The sequence below is a fragment of the Rhinolophus sinicus genome, linkage group LG01, assembly GCF_036562045.2.
Source record: "Rhinolophus sinicus isolate RSC01 linkage group LG01, ASM3656204v1, whole genome shotgun sequence".
NCBI classification, from domain to species: domain Eukaryota; kingdom Metazoa; phylum Chordata; class Mammalia; order Chiroptera; family Rhinolophidae; genus Rhinolophus; species Rhinolophus sinicus.
Window position 1 is genome coordinate 22,159,203 of NC_133751.1, and position 23,103 is coordinate 22,182,305.

The 23,103-nt window shown below is 34.4% G+C and overlaps 1 long non-coding RNA gene across 1 annotated transcript in view; it reads left to right on the top strand.

Moving 5' to 3' along the window:
* LOC141570216 (uncharacterized) overlaps positions 1-23,103 on the top strand; it is a 251,642-nt gene that overhangs the window by 188,794 nt on the left and 39,745 nt on the right. The window lies entirely within an intron of this gene.

The window sequence follows — 23,103 nt, forward strand, 5'->3', positions numbered from 1 at the left end:
GCTCTTCAGTGAATCAGCTTTCATAGTTTTTAATGCAGCAAAGGTCTAAAAGAGAAAGTAGGTGGAGATAAAGCAGGAACAGAAACCAGATGGTAGTATGTAAGAAACTGGAAAAAGAAAACATATGCTTTGGATGTAAAATTTTTGAAATAAATTTGTCAGCAAATAATTCTATCAGCAAGGGGAATGTAGCTATTGGAAAATCCACAGGTCAAGTGACATTTGTTTGCAAGGAAAATAGTGAGTGGAAGGAATAGTGCTGAACACTACAGAGTTAGAAATCAAAAGCATAGGGATAGAATTTGAAAATGTGCAAACGGAAGAACGATTTAAATAGAGCATAGAGAGCAAGAATTAGATTTTGGGAGTGGGAAAAAGAAATTCATTAAAGGTGAGAGAGGAAAAGCAGACAGGGGTGTGGGGATCCAAGATAACTTTAATACCCCTGAGGTCAGAAAACTCTGGCATTCACATATTCAGAGAAAACAAATTATTTGATATGTGTTGTGGGTAGATGTAATTCCCAGGGTCTGACAAAATTCTAACAGTCTCCCACTTCACTTTCTTTATTCCTTTTCAATTTTGCATCTCCAGATACAACCCTTACTCACATACTCTGTGCCCCGATAGTGGTTCTGCTCATGCAGATCTGTATTTCATGTCCTCAGGCAGAGTCAATTCCAAACGAGGAGGAGCCCTTAGCACAGACTAAGCTGTTTGTAGTTCAGTGTTTGGAGTGGAGGCCAAGATCAGGGAAAAGGCCAGATAACAGAGGTTGAAGCCAATCAAATGAGAGGACTCTTATAGGAGAGTAAGTCACAGACTGGTCAACTCAGTCACTGTTCAGAAGAGGCCATTCGAAGAGAATTTAAAAAGCCAGAAGAGAGAGAGAGAGAATCTTTACATATGGAAGGCTCAAGAAAGACTCTGAGTGAAACGAAGCACAGGACTGGTTGTTTTGTAAAGGGCACTTCAGGCCTGAAGCATGGGCATGTAAAGCGTTGCTAAAAGCTCAGACTCTGACCTGTTTCCCTACTGTTTTTCTTGCTCCAAAATTGTTTGTTCAACCCTGTTCCTCCCCAATTATCTCAGCTTTATATTAGGAAAAAAGCAAAAAAGAAAAACATAGGATTATCTGATTAAAATGTATGATAGACTTAACCTCCCTAAGGAGTAATTTGTAAGTTTAAAGGAGTGTTTTTTTTGTTTGTTTGTTTTTTGTCAAATCCAAATGAATCTCTAATCAGTAGAATGTGTCAGAGGAAGTGAGCAAATCCCTGTCCTGAATGTTGGTAAATTAGACCGACCAGTTAACTTGTGGCTTCAATTTAACTATGTTTGCATCAGAAATCTGTCTTTTATTAGGCTAAGTCAGCCTTTTCTAAATTTGTATTTTCTTTATTTTCCTTTACTTTCTCCTTAATTCTGAGTAAAGTTATTTTCAAATGTCAGCTCTTCTTTGTTAAGTAAAGAACTAGATGGAACTAGATAGAAAGGAATTTTTATTCATTTCTGGCAGACTTATTGCCCCTGGAGGCTGAAGCAAAGACAAAAGAGAACCAACAAGGAGGTATAAGGGAAGAGAGAAGTAATTCATACAGCTCCGCTTTTTGCCTAGGATGATCTGTCTTAAACTACTTGGGCTGCTATAATAGAATACCACAGACTGGGTGGCTGATAAACAACAGAAATTCATTTCTCACAGTTCGGGAGGCCGGAAAGTGGAAGATCAAGGACCCAACAGATTCAATACCTGGTGAGGGCCCACTTCCTGCGTTATAGATTGCTGTCTTTTTACCATGTCCTCACATGGTAGAAAGGGCCAAGGGTTCCCTCTGGGATCTCTTTTATAAGGACACTAACCCTTATAAAAGAAGTCTCCACCCTCATAATCTAATCACCTCCCAAAAGCCCCACCTCCAGATACCATTGTTTTGGGGGTTAGATTTCAACTTATGAAGTTTGGGGGGAACACAAACATTCAGTCTATAACAATCTTCCATACAGACATTTCCCTTGTCTTCACAGAGTTTTTCTGTGCTTATTTCTAAAACCCAGCTTTCTGTAATGCTATTTAAGAACCTGGCTGCATAGTATTGCTAAAATAGCATCTTGAAGATTAGGATACAAAATCCGTGTATTTATCAAGCTCTTCCCACGATGCTTAAACTGCCAGCAGGGAAGGTTCTACATGACATACTGAAGTAAAACTCTACTCTCAATGAGTCTTGTTTTGTTTTTGTGTTTCCATCAAACTCTTTGAGAGTCAAAAAGAATTCAACCTGAAGATTGTAAAGGTTTAGTTATTTTATGACGGCTAGGAATTTCCCAAAGAAAAAAATATCCCTGTTTTATCACACAGAAAAATTTCCCAATAGTTGATTTATTTTCCCTTTCATATTAATTTTCCTAATGTTCTCATATGATAAAGAAAAGGAAACATACTAAGTTCAAACAACTTGTAGTTTAATTAACTAGCTAGCTTTCGGCCATAATGTGTTAGACATAGGAAACCGAGATAACAGTGCCTTGTAAACAGGGAATACTCATCAAATGTTTACCTGCCAATTGATGGGAAGAAGAGGAACATTTTTATAGGGAGGAAGAGAGGATGAAATTGAGTCATGTGGTCACTAAAAACAACAAACTTATAATTTGATTTTTGACCTTCCCAGAAATGTTGCAATGTGCTGCCTCTTAGTAGCTTCCTACCATATACTTCTACCTCCTTAAAAAAAAATTTTTTGAGGTATAATTTTTATACAGGGGAGTACACTAATCTTAAGTGTAGAGTGTGTGACAAATGCATACATTTGTGTTACCCACACCCTTATTGAAATAGAATATTTTTATCACCCCAGGAACTTTTCCCCTTTCCCTTCTCAGTCAGTTACTCCCTCAAAGGCAAATAGTGTCTGATTTCTATCACAGAGGCATTAGTTTTGCCTTTTGTAGAACTTCATATAAGTGGAATAATTTTTTGGAGTCATACCAGTTTTTGAGTGCATCAGTTCTTTCTTTTTATTACTGAGTAGTATTGGATTGTATGATTGTACTACTATTTGTTTATCCATTTTACTCTTGATGAATATCTGTATTGTTTCCAGCTTTGAACTATTATGAATAAAGCTTCTATGACCATTCTTCTAGAAACCCTTTGCTTGGAGTATGTTTTCATTTACTTGGTCAAATAAAGGAATGGAATTGCTAAACCAAAGGGTATTTGTGTTTAACTTTACAAGAAATAGTCAAACAATTTTCCACCAGCAATGCATGAGAATTTTGGTTGCCCCAAAAGGCTAGTATTTCAGGTTGTCAAACATTTTTATTATAACCATTCTAGTTTGTGAAGTGATATTTCATTGTGACTTGAATTTTCATTTCCTTGATTAGTAATGATGCAGAGCACTTTTTCTTTTACATACTTACTTGACTTTTGTATATCTTCTTTCTCTTCATTAGGTGTTTATTCCAGTTTCCTGCTCATTAAAAATAATTGGTTCTTTTATTATTGTTAATGAGTTGTAAGAGGTCTTTGTGTGTCCTAGATGCAATTCCTATGCTAGATACAAATATTCTGAATATTTTTCTCAGGGTGTGGTTTTCTTTATTACTTTTTTAACAGATGTTTTTAGATGAGCAACTGTTTTAATTTTGATGAAAGACAGTTTATCTTTAGTACAAAAGCAAATTTTATATTTAACCATATAGTAATCATTCCTACACTTTATTCTGTCAAATAAATTTGAGTTTATATATGGTGTCTATTCCTTTTAAAAGAACTTTTTTGTAACATTGATTGAATTTTCAGTCTGCTGGTGACAAATTCAGCATTTTTTAAAAAATTGTTTTTATTTTCTCTTTATTTTTGAAATATTTTTTGTGCAGTGTATTGAATTCTAGATTGACTTTTTTATTTCAACATTTAAAAATATTGTTCCCTTGTATTCTGGAATATATAGTGTCCTATTTTAAAAAGTCAGTGGCTTCAATTCTATTTTTTTCTGTATAGAGTATGCCTTTTTTATTTGGCTGCTTTTAAGAATTTTCTATTTATCTTTGAGTTTTAGCCACTTGACAATCAGGTGCGTTTTCCTTTGTGTTTTCCTTTGTGTTTTCCTAAGTATATTTTCCTTTGTGTTTATTTGAACTGTGCTTCTTTGATGTTGTTGGCATGTGGGCTGATACTTCTAAAAAACATTTTTACACGTATTTATTTGTGCTTGATATTGACCTATAGATCCCTGAAGCCTTTTTCGGTATTCATTCTTTTACAGTTTGTGCTTCGATTTGCATAGTTTTTATGGCTTGTCTTCAATTCCCTGATATTTTTTTAACAGTAGCCAATCTGTGACTCTTTTCCATTTTGGGTATTGTATTTTAGAACACCTTTTTTTATGTTGTCATTTCTCTACTAAGATTTTCCATACTTTTATTTATTATATCCATTTGTCCTTTACATTTTTGGCTATATTTATTATAGCTATATCAATGTCTTTGTCTCATAATTCTATCTGTGTCAACTCTGTGTCTGTGTCTATTGACTGTCCTTTATTTTTCTCTGTTTATTCACAGGTCTTGCATTTTTGTCTGTATCCTGGACACTGTGAATGTTACATTTATGAAATCCAAATTATGGAGTCTCTTTTAAAGAATATTAAACTTTTTCCCCCCAAGTGATTAACTCGCAGATCAACATGGTCCTTTCAAGGCTTGGGTATGTCTAGAATAACCCTACTCCTAAAACTTGGTCTTTCTGAGGTCTGACATCGATAGTTTTTCAGTGAGGGTTATCTACTCTGACTGGTTAGAACTCTGGTACTCTCAACATAGAGAAACCTCTAGAATTTTCACTCAGCTTACATTCAGATCTCTTTCAGACTCCATGATGTCACACCCTGTGCAAATGCAGCTTAATAGTTCATAAAGGAATCAAGATAGACATGCAGATATCTAGTTTTCCTTCTCTGTGCATGTCACTTCTTCCCAATATCCTGGCTCATAAATTTCGGCCACCTCAGCACCTCAACTCCCCCGATCTCTGTATTTGTCTCCACTTCTCTATGGCTCAGTTTGGAAAGTGTCCCTAGATAGGAAGCTGAGGTAAATGTAGAGTATACCTAGCATGTGTTCCTTTTTTTTAAGGATCTCTGCAGTATCTGTGCATGACAATATCATTTTATAGCTGTTTATGGTGAGAGAGTCAACACCCGTTATTCAGTATTGGCTGTAATCACAATTTCTCTTTTCTCTGTAAAAAAAAATAGTTACCTTTGCATTGTGGCTCATTCTTTTTAAAACACTTTCATACATCATCTCATATTAAACTCAAAACATTATCAGATGAATTAGCACTAATGATGATAATCAGGGAAGAAGGGAAATTTTAAATTCCATGTTTCTGATAAGGATATTAAGCCTTAAGGAGAGTAAATGATTTTAGCCTAAACCATGTAAATTGGTACCCAGTTTTCTAATTTTTATTTTAGTATCCTCTCCACTGTGCAATGCTATCTCCAGGAAAAACAAAATTCTTGGCTTTTTAAGCATAGGTTTTTTTTGGTTTTTATTATTTTTTTTGTTTGTTTGTTCAAACATATGCTTTCTTTTTTTAAGTTAAAATTGATCGGAAATCTGGAGAAGTTTTATAATTTTTTTTCTTTAGGATGTCCCTTTTCTGGTTTTGCTTTCTTTTCACGCATTCTGAGAAATTCAACATCAGATGTGTCTATTTTTATAACTGACCTTGTTAACAAATTATATACAAACATGAATGACCACTAGTTTTATATTAATTAAAATTTTTGATGTGGGTGTTACAAATACCAACATAATTTTAGATTTTTGCAATATAATTATAATGTCCAGAGAAGGATATTTCATTCACCCTGTTCTGATGAAAAACTTACCACATTTGTAATTTAGTATTAATATGGTTATCTCTACCATAGTCCAAGCACTATTTTTGAGTCCAAGCAATCTAAGACAGGTAAATAAGACTATATGTCTTATTTAACCACTAGTCCTTAATGTAATAGCTGGCTTATAATAGGTGCTCATTAAATATTTATTGAAAGATTGAACCATGAATGCTAATTAGTTCATATCCTGAAATTTTCATTCAATTCTAAGTATCACAATTTAACAATGTCATGACAAATTGGATGAAATAGAGGGAAGATTGGCACTGATGGTGAAGGGCACAGAAAAAATAGTTGAAATTAGAGATATTAAACTGAAAAAAGACTCCTAATGGTGTATATAATGACTACTTTAAAATACTTGAAGTTATCTTGTGTAGGTTGAGTGGTAGACTTTCTCTGCGGTGCTTCACAAAAAAGCAGTAGGCCTAATGGACAATGTTTCAGACATGCAAATTTTCAGTGCAAAATAAGGAATTTTCCAGAGAAAGGTATACAATTGGAATCAAAGGACTTAAGGCTATAATGGAACCTATGCTTCTGTTGTTGTTCTAGAGACTGAATTTGTCTTTTGGGGCATAGAAGCCACTTTTTCATAATCTTGGATAAATTTAGTCCCTAATTAAATTTATGAAAATATGATTCTATTACTCAACAAATGTTTATTGTTCTCCCAGTATGTGCAACCCCCATAGGAAATTATTTTATACTGTAGAGAGGGCTTATTTTCAAACTCTCAGTTCAGAAGGGATTCAGAAATTCTTTTCCCACACCTTTATTTGGAATTGTGGCTTCCTTTGAGAGATGTTACTACTAGAACTGTTTGATGCATACAAGCGCGCGCACACACACACACAGACACAAGCGCACACACACACACACACACACACACACACACACACACACACACAGAGAAAGTGAACAAAAAAGACTCAAGCACAACTGTTGACCTGGCATGTTCTTAGCAGAAAATTAGAGTAATTATATTTTAAAGGATTGTCAAGATTTCAGAAAATAAATTATTAGGGCAAAAGATAATTAAAATAGAGATCATGAAAAACAGAAAACACTTAGGTAAGGAAGGATTGCTCCTTGTAACTTAAACTAAGAACAATCTATATATTTGGGATCAGATTTCAAAATATAATCCTTCTAAAAGTTTTCCATTTTCTGGTTTGTTTTGCAAACAATTTATGGGGCAACCAACTGCCCTTTGAACTGCCATTAACAAGTATGCAACATAATTTAATCTAAGATTACTTATAAGTTTGGAAATGGTGACACTAAGAAATTTGAATTTTCTTAGCCTCATTAGTTTATGAATATATATGACGTCATATCCATGTCTAAATTAATAAGAAAGATGATTACCCTCATCTACTAATAATGCATGAGGGTATTTGCAACTTCCTACAAAGACTGGACTCATTTGTTATTCTTCAAGGATCTTTCAAATGCCAAAAACACACATGTAGAGATATAACTGGGCAATGTTCTGTGTTGCATAGTCACTCCTTGTTGCTATGTATACTGTCCAAAGCTAGGGGTCTGCAGATCTGGCATGCTCTGCCAGTTTGCTAAGGTCTTATAACTAGGTCAAATTCATGGTTCCATGATCCATGTTACCTCAAGAATAGGTTTTTCCTTGGAGGTTTCTCACTTCATGCAAATAGATGCTTTTCAATTTTTCCCCATTTATAGTCCCCCAAATATTCAGTTATATACCTGAATGTCCAGGAGTAAACACATGTAGATATGTACTCTAAGGCAGGATACAATGAACAGTTTTGGAAGAACCTCTGATGTTTGGAAATCATTACTAGAGTACTTGAATTTCCTGGTATACATTTCAGAAGTAATCTATAAAACATACATAAAGCTCAAACAAAAGAAAAATTTCATGCTATAGAAGAATGAAATAACTGTTATTGATTATATAAGCCTTACTTTTTTTCTTCTTTCCAGAATATCTGTATTGTTTTCTCATTGCTTTATAAAGCTAGTACTGATGGGGTAAATGAGTTCTCTCCTATACTTTGTGATTTCTGCAATATGCTCACTCTTTGGGAAGATACTGTTGGAAGCACTGACTCCCTGCACCATGTGTGACTCATGACACTAAGTAGGAATCTTATCTTTGATTAAATGATTATCTTACTATAAAGTCTGAACACACTGCCTTTTGAAAATACCTTTTAAAAAAATAAGTAAAAATTGTATTTATAATTGTGAGATTTCATGAGTAGAATTACAGTTTGGATTTATTCAGTGTTTGCTCACTCTCTCCCTCTGGAAAGAATATATAATTATTTGCACACACATATATATATATCATTCATACACAGGATTATTATTTTTTTTCAGATAGTTTTTTTTTGGACATAAACACATGTTGAGGTTTTAGGCAGGCACAAAGTGGACAATTTATCTCATGAAGTTTACAAATGTGTCAGAGAAGAAATGAATGTAGATAACATATTTTTGTTCCATTCAGGGACATATTGGGTAGGGCACATTGCTTTCTGAATCATTGATAATCTCTTTCCATGTCTTAAGCTATGAAGTATTACCAATATCCAAGTGTTAATGGACTGGACATTTGTGTTTCCCCCCACTTACCAATTTATATGTTGAAACCTAATCCACAGTGTGATGGTATTAGGAGGTAGGGATTTGGGAAGGTGATTAGATCCTATGGTTGGAACTCTCATGAATGGTATTAGTGCCCTTATAAAACAGACCCCAGAGACCTCTCTAGCTTGCTTTCTACCATGTGAGGACACACACACACAATCAATCAATCAATCAATCAATCAATCAATCAGATTAAAAAATGGCTGTCTATGAACCAGGAAGCCTGTCCCGACCATACACTAAATCTCCAGTGTCTTTATCTTGGACTTCCCAGCCTTCAGAAGTGTGAGAAATAAGTGATTGTTGTTTAAGCCAGTCTATGGTATTTTGTTACAGGAGCCTGAACAGACTAAGATGCCATGTCTCTTTAAAACTCTTGCCACAGAGACGAGGTTCTTGCCCCTGAAGACAACTTGCTGATGGTGACTGATTTTTTTCAGTCTTCTCTCCTTACTTCCTCCTCTGTGATTGTGCCACCCAGCTTGAACTTGATATGCCCTTTAAATCTGCCCCTCCTGTTTTGCCTTTTTTCTCCCCAATGCTTGCCACACGGTTTTGAGGCTAAGATACACAAACCATGTTTGCTATAATGTAAGGGGCTGCTCTAGCCAAAGGCATAAAGAGCACATCCCTAGCCATAGTCATTAGGAGTATTCACAAATTCCTTGTTCATCTCTCCTTTCTGGTCAACAGGAAGGTCATACTTCCCTACACTTTTGGAAGTTACGGGCGGCCATATTGTTTTATCATGCCTAATAATATGTGACTGGAGAAGATGTATGTCATTTCTGCCAGAAATTTAAGGAACCTATATGTTTTTGCCATATTCCCCTTTTTCTTGACTCACCCACGTGGCATCATGTGTTGAGATGGAGGCTCTATCAAGCTATAACATGAATGGCTATAATGAGCAGAGTCCCCATGCTAACCTGTAAGACATGAACTAGGTGATTGAAAAATAAACAATTGTTATGAAAAGCCACTGAGATTTGGTGTGCTTGTTAGTGCACAGCCTAGTTTATCCTGATTAATATACTCATTAATGTAAATTAAAAAGCTAGTTTCTTGGCATATGATACCATTTAATTTACAGTCACTTATTGAAAGCTTCTGTGCATAAGGAAAAACACTAGGTATTTATTTGGGATGCAGATAGAGAAATTAGGAAGACTCAGTCATTGCTCTCCCAGAATTTATTCCCATGAGAACTTTATTCTTAATAACAGAGTACAGATTATGTAGGTCAATTCTATTATGTATGATGGAGAAATAAGTATAAGATTTATTTAGAGGTAGAGTATTTGCTTGTGTGTGTGTGGAGGGAGGAGGTGTTTTTCCAGAAACAGACTCCTTAAGTACATTGTATAGGGAATGCAAATTCAAATGCTCCAACATCCACAGCATTTACACCATAGAAACAAGGTGTGAATTCATAGGAGATATTACCAAGGATCAGATATATTTACCTAAGTAATGTAATGCCAATAGAGAACCCACAGGGGAAGGGAAAGGCTGAGGATACATAGGTGAGCCTCTCTGCTGCTTCAACCTGCAATATTGGGATTCAGTGCAAATATAAGTGTGCAAAGAGATCTGGGGTGGGCACCAGAGATCCAAAAAGGAGGACAGTCAGAAGCATCTGCCATAAGAAGGTGGGCATCAGTTAGGGAAGCTAAAGCCCATACTCCCAGAAGCCCTTCAGGTGAAAAGAGATCAGAGGACCACGTGGAGAGTGAATGTCCAACCCAATCCCTACAGTATGCGACACTAATGTAAAAACCAGAGTTTCTCTCCTGGTATTGCTGTTTCCTTGTTATGCAAATTGGAGCCTGTTACCTAGTTTCTATGTGCTTTATTCCTAATCTGTACAATAAACATAATTTAATTTGGTATCTTCCTCATAAATGTAATGGGAATATTAAATGAATTAACCCCTGTAAAGTTTATATCATAGTATCTGGCAGATAATAAATGCTTAACAAAAGTAAACTATCACTTTTATTATGGTCACCATTATGGAATTATCCTTCCCCTGGAGTTTCAAGCAGTGCACTCACTATTGGTTCACAAAATTTGGGTGATTCCATTAAAAGTAAACATGTAAAATAATACTGAAGTCTGTCTGATTTGGTTGAATCAACATGCAATGTTAAGCCTAGTAATTAAATAATAATTTTTTTCCTTTATTTGCTTTGGTGTCTAGTTTCAGTATCTGGGTTATATGAAAGTATATATTTGGCTTTCATAAGAGGACTTTAGCAATGCTCTTTAAAGGGAAAAGAAAATCTTTTGGCGAAGCCATTACCAACAGTTGATTTTTCTGATTTTTATTCCTTCATCTTTAATTCATTAAGCTTTTTAAAATTCATTCAGTGCAATTTGGTTAAAATTCTTTCTCCTTCTCACTTGCGTCCAAAAATGTATTTGCTATTAAGCTCATTTTGTAAATGTGATACATTGATATGAGTTTTCTTCACATTTTTATGATGCTGACACCAACAAAATGCTAAGAGGAGATTGAAACCGTTGGGGTTTTACGTGACGCTAATGATAGATATTTTTAAGGTTTCTTTTGAGTTTTTACCCTCCATAATGCATAAGATAGCTTTCCTATAATATTGAGAAGAAGAAACAGTGATCAGAAAGATTAAGCAGACACCCTGTCTCTAAGAAAGGAAGACATAAGAGAAATGAAATGTACAACTTAGATTTAGTCAAGGATATTTCAGGGTTCATGGCTGTTTTTGTCAATGATTATTTGGGTAATAAATACTTTATCTTCTCTAATGACAAAGCCAGTCCTGCTTCTGAGTCAGACATTTTGGTAAACAATGAAGAAGTATTTTTAAATATTCTTTGCTCTTTTAAGGATTATGAAAAGGAAAATGACATTTAAATCTTTGCATATATTTAGTTCGAAGTCATACCACAGAAAACTAGTATTTGGAGGAAGAAGTGATTCTTATAAAAGGAGACAGATGGGTAGACAATTACTGGAAATGGGTAGAGTCTAACAAATTTATGCAATAAGAAAAACACTAATATTTAGCAGTGACACTCATATTTTCAAAACTGTATTCTTCCTAAGCCTATCCTCTCTTCTCTTTCTAAATATTAGGCATACACTTTTATTTATGTGTCTATTTAAAATGCTCTCATGTATTTACATGAATCTTTATCCCTTCCCCCACTTTTTATTTCCAATCCACTCAGATGTGTTGCATGCCTGTGAATTATACCCCAAGTGTGACAGACGATGACTATTTGGAGGATGCCAAGTAGCAGTTGCCCTAGCAACAATAACCAGGGGATGTGTCTCAGAACTTCTGCCTCGTCTCTTCTCCATTATTTTTCCTATTTTGAGAGTTAGATAACATGGTTACCAGAATTAGTGGAAGCTGGTTCCCCCTTTCCCCCATAATGAAAGAGAAACTTAGAAATGTCTGCCTTTTCCTTGCTATCAGGGGAAATCCAGCCTATCTCTGCAGTCAAGACTGAAAGGAGGGGGACTTTCACCATGTTTCCCTGAAAATAAGACATAGCCAGACAATCAGCTCTAATGTGTCTTTTGCAGCAAAAATTAATATAAGATTTATAGTAAAATAAGACTGGTCTAATATAATATAATATAATATAATATAATATAATATAATATAATATAATGTAATATAATATGAATAATACCGGGTCTTATATTAATTTTTGCTCCAAAAGACTCATTAGAGCTGATTGTCCAGCTAGGTCTTATTTTCGGGGAAACAGGGTAGAGGAAAAAGAGCTGTTTGCTCTCATACTAATAAATGCTCGGTGGTGGGGAGAGTTAATTGTCAGAACTGCTACTGCAAACCACTTGTAAGGAATGGAAATATCATTATTGAATTTCCACACGTGGGCTAAAAGAACAGTATCAAACTTGGATTTTATGATGCTGTGTTGTGAGAGTGGAAATTTCTGGTCTGTTCCGAATCTGATATGGCAGATTTAATTTTACACTCTTAAATGAAGAAAACCCAGAAGAAGAACAAAAAAAAAAGAAGTGTAATCTTGACAGCAAGATGGAAATTTTATTTTAATTACCTATGAATTTGTTGATATTTACATCCCCTACCCCAAATAAATATTCAAATTAAATCAGAGAATGAAGTTTAAGGAAAATTCTATTTGCTAAGAGAAGCAGAGTCAATTTCAATGAAGCAAAAGAAGCCTAAGCTTCAGGGTCTCTCACTTGCAAGGGCCACTTTCAAAGCCCATATCTAAATTTGTGTGTATAGATATATTACTTTTATTCTTAAAAAGCCACTCCACGATCCATTTTTAGATACACTTTAAGCTCCACAAATTCTGAATCCACCTTTGAAAAAAAGGGGAAATATAAATGATTTAGTTGATCACATATTTTTACTATTGTATTTTTATGACGTTCAGATTTCTAACTTTGTAGTTCTCTTTTGAATACTCATGTCTGTTTTTACTTTTTTCCCTCTTGCTTTGAGGTATGTTATAGATCCTCCATTATTTACAAGCTTGCACATGTTTAAATAACGGTAATCAAAAACGTGTAGTTTGCATGTATCATTGTACTTTCAAAACCATTTAATAAAATTATTAATCCAGAATGAAATGGTAGGTAATAGAAAATAAAAAGGACTGGTCAAGAGTTATTTTTAAAAAGGTAATTTATCTGCTAACCATGTTTTTGGTTAGTCCATTTAATTTCTGTGGGATTTCTGACTGAAAAAAAGTTTTTATATAATCTTAGCAATAAACATAATTAAATAGATGCTTAAGGCAGGTTTCTTTAGAATTCCTTTTCCACATCCTTTGAATGGATAGTTTTCATCACATATATACTAACATTATTGGAATATTGGAAAATATTAGGGATTTTCATCAAATAAGTGTTATTTTATTAATAATACACTGGAAATTTTTGGTTATTTTAAACCCAACACTTCATGGTAACTCTGGAATAATTTTGAAAGGTACAGTAAAACTGAAAAGTCTTAGTACTACTAATTACATTTATCACAATTTACCTTTTATGCAGACATCCATTTCCTCCGCTGAAATGTATTTTCTTGAAGGCAGGGACTATATTTTAATGTTACATATTATGGGACTTCTTATCTTTACAAAAAGACTTAAATATTTTAAAGCAACACATGCAAATAATGCAAAATTAAAAACGTACAAAAGGAGATATGTATGTTGAAAAAAACTCCCCAATCCATTTTCAGAAATATTGTAGGCATATAAAAACAAAATTATACACATTTTTTTTTTTTTTTTAGCATAGTATGGGGACTCTACAGTCTTAATTGTTTGCACTTACCACTTTTGTAGATTGGCCCATATCTGCAAACAAACAAAAAACTGTGTTCTCATTTTGTGTTATAGCTACATTGCATTCGATTTTATATGGATGGATAATTTATTAAACTGGTATTTTGTTTTTGGAGGTTTAGATATTTTCCAATTATGCTTACTAAAAACACATTGCAATGAATAAACTTGTATATGACACCATTTTGTGCAAATGAGAACAAATTTATAGGCCATATTCCTACATCTGAAATGAGGATCAAAAGTTACGTTTGTATATATTAATAGATATTGCCAGATTACTTTCAATATGGGATGAATTAATCTACAATCATGACCAAAATACCCTTTCCTTTCAGCCTTAGTTATGGAATGTGCTATTAATTTTCAATTATTGTCAACGTAGGTAAAGAAAGTTGTCACTATTTTTAATTTATTTTTTTCTGTTTTTGGAATTTAGACTTTTTCGTAAGTTTAAGAACATTTGAATTTCTATTCACTTTATTGTAACACTGTTTATCTCCTTCTATGTACTCAATACAATGTGTACAATGTGTATGTATGTATGTATTTATTTAGTTAGTTTTGTGTCCTTGGTCTTCATTTGTCTGTTCTATTATTGTACAAGCTCCTTGAATGTCCATACTTGGTTTTCTTGTTCATCACTGACTCACCAGGACCCATTACACCAACTCCTCTAGCAGGCATTCAGTAAATATTTGTTGTACAAATGACTAAGGAGAGTAATGTGAGTCCGTTTGGAGGTCTCAAATGTGCTGCCACAGAACTTTGTCTTTGCTTCTGTGCCCAATTACCTCTCAATCTCCTAAAACAACTGGTTATCCTTTAGGATTTTTTGAAAGCTTGCTCACCTATTTGAAATGAAATTGAGAAGCATAGTACTTAAATTAAAGAGACTCATACTTAATATATTGGAATATAACTTTCGTATAGCTTCTCCAAAATATCTAAATTGCAATCACAGTTTAGTTTTCCATAAGGGAGAGGGTTCTCTAATGAGAATTCTAGTTTAACTTATTTTTTCTTTACTTCCATGGAAAGGGAAATTAAGATGCATCTAGGAAATAAGGAAATAATAAATTTATAGACCTCAATATCATATTGAGAAATGCAAAATTTTTCTGTTAAATGGTACACACAATTTGCTACACTGAACTTTGGCATTGCATGAGACTGCAGTGTTCTCAGAAATGTAATTATTTTAAAAAGTCACTATCAATTAAAGATTGGCTTCAAACATAAAATGGACAATGATTTAAAACTCCTTTCCACAGAAAATGTCATACCTGTGCTGTGTAAATTATTTCAGCAGTTACAGATAAATAATAATTGTTGAAATGTAAAATAGATTTATAGTGTATTTAAATGGCTAATGTAAAAATGGATAAGCATTACTGTATTTTTAAGTAGAATTCAACAAATAGCATCTAGGTATTTTTCTCATTTGAATATTAATGACTCTAGTATAAAGAACAGGTGCTTCTTTATACTTTATATCATATTAGTAGACCTAGTCTTGCTAATCATATTAGATTATTAGAAGCCCAGAAATAAGTCCTTGTTTTCCTCTGCAGTGCATCAGATTTACAACTCTTAATAAAATCCCGAGCTTATACTGTAGGTAGGGTTTGAGATGAGAGGCTTTAAAGGGCTTTGTCAATTATATGAAAGGCTGGCTTTATTCCGAAGAGGGCCACACCTCTGAGGTGTTGCCATGTTAACTGACTTGGGGATTTGCACTTAGAAAACCAGTGAAAGGAGGTTGGAGATCTAGGTAGTTGGGAGAGAAGGATCTCTGATACAGGGAAAGAGAAGATCCTTGCATTACGGCTTGGACAAAAAGCGAAGGCATAGGTGATACACTCCAGGAGACATTACTTTATGATCAATTTTAAGTTTCTTTTTCTGCATTGTAATTCCTTCATGAATGCCTTAAGACTTCAGTTCAGTTTGTTAAACCAATACAATCTCAGGTACACTGCCAAAGTGTGGGTTTATATCTATGTCTTGGGGTGAAATAGACTAGACAGAACAAGATTGGCAAAGAGATCCAATGATGGATGGACAGAGGCAATTGCTGAGGAATGCCAGCTCTATGGTCAAAGTTGAGAGCTGAAAAGTGACAGCCTATGTGTATAAGTGCAACGCACATTTTGGGAGACTACAGAAACAGCAGAGATGGGACTTACTGTTCTTATGAGAGTGGGACTTGGATTATAGTTAAATGGTAACGGGTAAACTCAGAAGACTGTGAACATATTCAAACATGGCTTAAAGAAATTGATTCTAGAAGTTTATTACAAGTCCTCAGTATAGTTCAAGAGAGGTTCTTGTCTCATATTTCAGTGCTTACATTATGCACATTCAAAAAGTTATGGCTATACATTCATGTACATTAGAGTCTTCTCCCTAACCAGATTATACCCCTTTGAAAACATAAGGATTAATTCTTACACCTCATGCTTACCTCTCATACAACCTATCTATTAGGTTGGTGCAAAAGTAATTGCTGTTTAAAAGGTTAAAACTAATTGCAAAAACTGCTATTACTTTTGCAGCAACCTAATAACATGGTACTGAGCCAATATTATGCTGCTCAACATCTATTTGTTAAATGCACATTTTATTGGACAATTCTCTTTAGGACTACACGGCCTATAATCTCAAATGACTCGTAATAACATGAAATAGGATCTTAAATATGTTTAACATCTGCATTTTGGAATGTGAACTTTTCACTTATGATATATTTGCTTTATTCCTTTCATTACCATCTTCATTTAACTTTGAACTCATTAGCACCTGAATTTCAGGGCTCCGTGTAAAGAACAACAAAATAACTGAACTAAATTCTTCTGTTATGCTAAAATAAAATCAGCAATTCACGTATCAAATCTATGCTCATGCTTAGGCATAAGTCAGGAATGCTTTAGTCTATATGTCATGTGGTTGTCCAGCTATTTATACAAACATGTATAAATATGAAGTACAAACATGTTTTGAAGCTCTGAGCAGAGCTGTGACTGACTGACACTTCCAAAAAAGATTTCTTTCCTCCAAAGAATCTTGTTCTCCAAGTTTTATAAGTCTAATTTATATACCCATTCTCAAAATTATATACGTTTAACTTGTTTCTTATGACTGTGGAAGCCTACAGATTAACAAGTGTCAGGAACAGCAATGAATAAATAACACACATCTCACCCCCTCTAGGGGGTAGGAAGGAAGGGAAGGAAAATAATTGCTGGTTCAATCCCATGTGCACACAATCCTCTCATAGAAATCCTGCCCACTCCAGCCCATGATTTAAGAGACCAAACCACCCCAAGCATGGACGTGTTATTATTTTCTTTACCCATCATTTTCCAAAACAATACAACTAATACTTCCAATCAGGTTGGGCATTTCAGTTGGCTACATCACTGTTTTGAATAGTGAGTTCCAAGATTGGTAGCTGAGAAAAGTTCTTCATAAAAAATTAAAAGGGGAGGGTTGCGGGGGCGTGGGGGGGACAGGATTAGGGCTTCGTTTTCTCTCTGCAGCGGCTGCTGCTCATGCATAACACGTTCCTAGAGACTGTGCAGCTGATGCAAAGCAGACTTTGAGGTTTTGTTCAGGTCTGGTTTTGATCTGCAGTGTTCAGGGATGAGCAATTCCTTTCAAGTTATTTGCAAACCTTGTCAAAGCCTGATTGCAGCATGACATTGATGACAGACTGATTATTACTTGTCTCAAAAAGCAGTGTAAGAACATATTGGCTTTCATGCAAACATCCAGCTTGTCATTAGCGTACAGTGCAAATGGCAGCGGTTTTATACCGGAATCCTGGAAGCACAGGCAAAAGGAGGCATCTCTGTTTCTAGTGATCCTGGAAAAATTTTCAGTAAAATTTTAAGGACAATTTTCGTTAAGTGAAATTCTTAAAGCACCAAGACAAATGGTTTAACTTTGAAATTTCATTGGTTATCTTGAGAGACATTTATTCCAGTAGGCTAGACAGAAAAAATGAAGGGGTATAAAATAATATTACAATATAAACAACGTTTTTGGGTTTTTTTACCCCCCAGGTAAAGCAAACCACTAAAGCTAAGAAATGAGTTCAGTTGCAAAATTTTGCTTACTTGGAAGCCCTAAGTACTAATTAAGTTTTGATAATTTCTCAATAACCTGAGCCAGATCCAACCAGATGAATAAATTAGCTACTTGCAATATAAATTAGATCTTGCAGTAGGCGCTTACCTTTTCAAACCACAGGAACTCAATTGCGTCAAAAAAGTGTATGTATTCTGAAACTCTTTCCAGGAATTAAAAACTCTGTGATTTCAGTTTTCTTTGAGTCACCAAATTTACCTGGGTATCTGCTTGATACTTAGGAAAACGTTAGTGGCTAGAGAACTAGTGGTATCTACAATTAGGATCTTATATTGTCTTCTCTGAGATGTTCCTTTTGCTATTTCTTTCTTGTTTTGGTATAAAAGTTATGGGGATAATCTCATTAGGCCAGAGATACTCATTCACAGAAGGGTAACTCTACAAGAAGGTGACTTGTTTAAAGTTAACTGCAACAATTAATTGAAAAAATAATATATGTACATGGCAACATTTAAATAAAATTTGTAAATAGGAATGAAAGGAACATCTTTCTTCTACTGAAGATTCTTAATACTTTGTCCTAAGAAGCAATTGTTGATAAACATGTATCTGTTTATTATTCCCAAATTTTTACATAAATTGAGGCAGGACTCAGCATAGTATTCTTGACTATGTTTGTTTCTCTTAGTAATATTGGAAGCTATGGAGATAGGACTTTAGGCAGTCCTGAATTTATATCTTACTTAGGATCGTGAGATCTCAAAGATGGCTGAAATTGACATTTGTTTCATGCAAGTGTGATATATTTTCTCATGAATGTGCTTGAACTGATCCACGTTACCTCACAAATTGCTAAAAGAGATAAAGTCAATTATTTCAAGCATAAGGACCACAAGAACTCTGACATGTTTATGTAATGGAATACTTAGCAACAATGAATAATAATAGTTACCGTGTAAACTGGTAAGGTTGAAAGAAAGAAATTGCTTGATAGACGTGGGAGACTCAGTAGGAAGACTTAGAAATTTTGGAATTCTAATTTTTCATTTACACATTAGGTAGCAAATAGATATTTTGTAATATTGATGGATCAATAAAAACGAGGTGAGGTGCAAGAATACTGTTTAAATACCAGACAAGATTAAAAAAAACAACTAATTGAGTAGAAATGTTATTCTTTTAGCTATTATTTTAAAACTATATATATGTGTTGTTTCATAATGGACACTGTATATATATGTATTGTTTCATAATGGACATTTTAAAATTATAAAACATTTCATATTTGAGGTTACTAAATATGATTTAAAAGCTGCGGGACCCCATTCTGCTCATATTGATGTACATATAATAGAACAACCATTAGAAATATAGCAGAAGCTCAAACCTGCCCAAGTAAAGACTTCCAACAGGCCTCAGCTGAAAGTCTTCTCACCTCCCAGCCACAATAACGACCATTCCCCGGAATCTTGCACAAACAAGCATATGCATTCGTCAGGGCATGCGATTCAGTGGGGAGAACTTGGCAGAAAGACAAAAAAGGAGTCTCCAAACTCCTTTGGAAAGTGTTTTGCCACTTATCCTAAAGCTATAACTCTGCCAACTGGAGTCAGTGGGCTATTATATATTTATATATGCATTTAATCTGCCTGGAGAATTGTTTTACTTATATGGTGCATCAACATTTCAAAACAACCTTTTAAGATACAGAATCTTCTAAGAGGAAGGCTCTTCATATGTGAGAGGCAGCTTTCCTTCTGAGGGACGGCAATGACTAGTTTGTTTGAGTACAAAACTGACAGTTGGGAAAGTCTGAAATATAATTCTGGCTTTTCTACTTCCTTAGGTTGGCCATACAGAATAAACACGAACCTGTTAAGCAAGCAGAATTTTGGAGGAAGTACATACACATTTTAAAGAAGAGCTAGACTGTACTTTACTATAAATGGGTTAGTGAAACACCTTGACCTCTCTTTGAGTGACCTTGTCTGGTTAGATCTGTATGGAAACCACTGGCAAAATTAGGACACAGACTTCATGAGACTTTGCCAAATGAGATGAGAATGAGATAACAGGATTATGCAGAAAAGTGCACTATTCTGTGAAATTACTTTGTCTACATAACCTGAAAAGAAAAAAAAAATATTGCAAATGATTTGTTTTTTGAAATTAATGAAAATTAATGAAAAATTAATGAAATAATGTTATAGTCTGAAGAAAAGGTCCTTACAGAAATCCATTTTGCTGCATTCTGGAAGAGGAATCTTAGCTTCTGATAAATCTGCTATGTAGATACTGCCCCTATCAAGATGTAGCCTTTAGCCTAAGGTATGTAGGCTTAAGCCCTAATTGCTAGTAGAGGTACAGTCTGTAAATAGTATGACTGCACATAGTGTTCATAGTTTTGTTGTTTTTAGTTTAAAAAACTTGCTGTACAGGAACAAAATTCACCAAAGAGTCTGAGAAAATTTACCTCAAACTATATCTGATGGAAAATGGAAATAAAACAAAGGGATCCAAGCTGTCAACAGGAAACAACTGGGGGATTGTGGGGTTAAGTAGAGGCTATAAAAAATGGATAGAAGTATCAGTAGAAGGATTCCAATACTAAGGAGACCTACTCTTTCAAATGGGCCATCAAATTCTGGTGTGGGAATTGGTAGGATTATGAAATCAATTAATCAGTTAATTAGAATATTTGTGAGAGTTTTAGGCCTCTCCAAAATGGAAGCCTAGTCTCTTAAAGGATGATTAGCAAATTCAATCTTTAGCCAAATTCTTGAAGTAGGCTAAGATATTGGACCAGGAAGTGAAAAATAATTGACATAATCACATGTTTTTAGGTCCATAACTTACAAAAGGTATAGCTGTGACCATTTCACAATCCTGAAGTGAAATGTCATAACTTGATTGAGGAGATCAGCAGTCTTTATAACTTGTAGGAAAAGGAAAGTTGACTATGATGATTAGGTATGTTGTAGGTCCATTCATGCAGGAGTGATAACACGCTCTTTGTTGTGGCCCCATTATTGTGTTTGTTGCAAGAGGATTCAGTAAAATAATGATACCAGGTTTAAAATAGAGTGTTACATGACCTAAAATTTTTTGAGTTATGTTAGGCAATGTTTATGATTTGTTTTTTAAACCAATCTATGTAGTGGAATTACCCCTAGGCCAAGATTTTCAATTTCCATATTTTCAATGATTTCTAATCTCTGGGATCTAACTATCGAGCCTCAAACCATACGTCAAATTATTTGCATGTGCATTTAGATATCTTAGAGGAGTGACTTCAGACTTATGATGTCCACACTGAACTCACATTTTGTTCAAACCTTGTCCTACTCCTAAAGTCCCTGTCTTAAGGACTGGGACTGCTATCTAAGCAACTACCTGGAGAATCTCTTGTCCTACACCATATACCCTATCTTATCCTGTACGAACATAGATTTTCTTCTGTAACATAGGTGGGGCAAATTATCCATTGTTGTAATGATTAAGTAGAAAATTAAGGTTAAACATTTCATTCACTTTAAAGCATTCTGACAAACTCTTTTGTTATAAGCACACACACATATGCATATATCAATATGTGCACACACATAGTATAGTTCATGGAAGAAAAATTACCAGAGAACCATTAGCATAAGTAATTTCAAAGATGCTAGACATGAACAGGCTCTGAAGAAAAATTCTAATTTGAGACATAGGATGGAATGTTTAGAGGGTTTTTTAGCAGAAGAGGATCAGGTGAAGTTTAGCCAATTTCTGAAAAAATTTGGTCCAGTATGGTTTTCAGAGGAGCAAGAATTGTTCTTGGGAAAGAAGAGTTAAGCGTTGGGGTTGTGTGCAAAAGAGCGTGGGCAAGGACATTTATAGGGACAAGGACATGTGAGTGCCGCTGTGGGAAAATCCCTGAGTCCTCAGGGTCTCTCACAGTTTTCAAGAAATGAACAATAAAAATAAAGGAATCCTGAATAACCTCTATACTAGAGTACCATTAGCAAGCTCATGGCATCTGCTTCTTCTATTGTATGCTGTTTTGAAGACTTTTTGATTTGAAATCGTCCTTGACTATAACCTTTATTAAACAAGGAAGGGTATGCTTGTACTCATAGAAATATAAATTGTTTAAATGTATCTATTTCACATCAAAGGATTATATTTAGAAAACATATCCATAACCTCATTTTAAACAGAAGCATCAAGAGTACTAATTTAAAATGTATATGCACCAATATATGTTTTATAGATATTTCAGTATTTGCTACTAAAGCCCTCTGATATATGATTGTACCTATCATTCTAAATCCAAAGGTGGAAATAAAGCATGGTGTGTTAAATAATTTCACTATTAAAAAAATGGTTTTAAAAGAGCCTACTCTCTCTACTTTTATTTAAAATGTATTTCTGATGGATTTAGGATTAAGGTTAAAGTGTTCCACAATTTGTCGTGGCAAAGTTGGTATACATACTTCAAAAATAGGCATCTAATGAAGAAGAGTAAGATATAATATGTTGAAACCATTTCAGTGAGAAAAGAAGGAACACACATAAAACAGAAACCTTTTGAGAACAGACATCAATACTGATGTAAGAAAGGATTTCACCAAAAACTGGAATCTAGAATTGAATGAGATGTTAATGTTTGAATAGTAATAGAGAAATCATGAGCAAGTTAAAAATGTTGGCAGATTAAATATCTGAGAATAAATGAGGTATTGGAATGTGAGTGACAGACAGAGGGCTTGCGAGAAGAAAAATAGAAGAAAGAAAATGTTAAATAGATTTGCCATGGATTCTAAATGAAATAAAATATTATATCTAACCAGAAGATCTGGAATATTAACCATCAAAACAACGGAAAAAAAAGATTTTATAATAGAACCATGTTCTTCTGTCAATCCACGCTGCCCTCCATTTCTGTTCTCTTTCTTAATTGTCAGGTCTCAAGCCCTCTCTTCCAGTTACAGTCTTCTCACAGTATTAAGTTTTACGGTTGTACCTTCAGGCACAGTTTTTTGGAATGCCAACAGTCTTTGAATATTTCTTTGTAACTGCTGCTTCCTCTTATAACATTTCAATAGATATGTATTTTCCGACACATTACTGC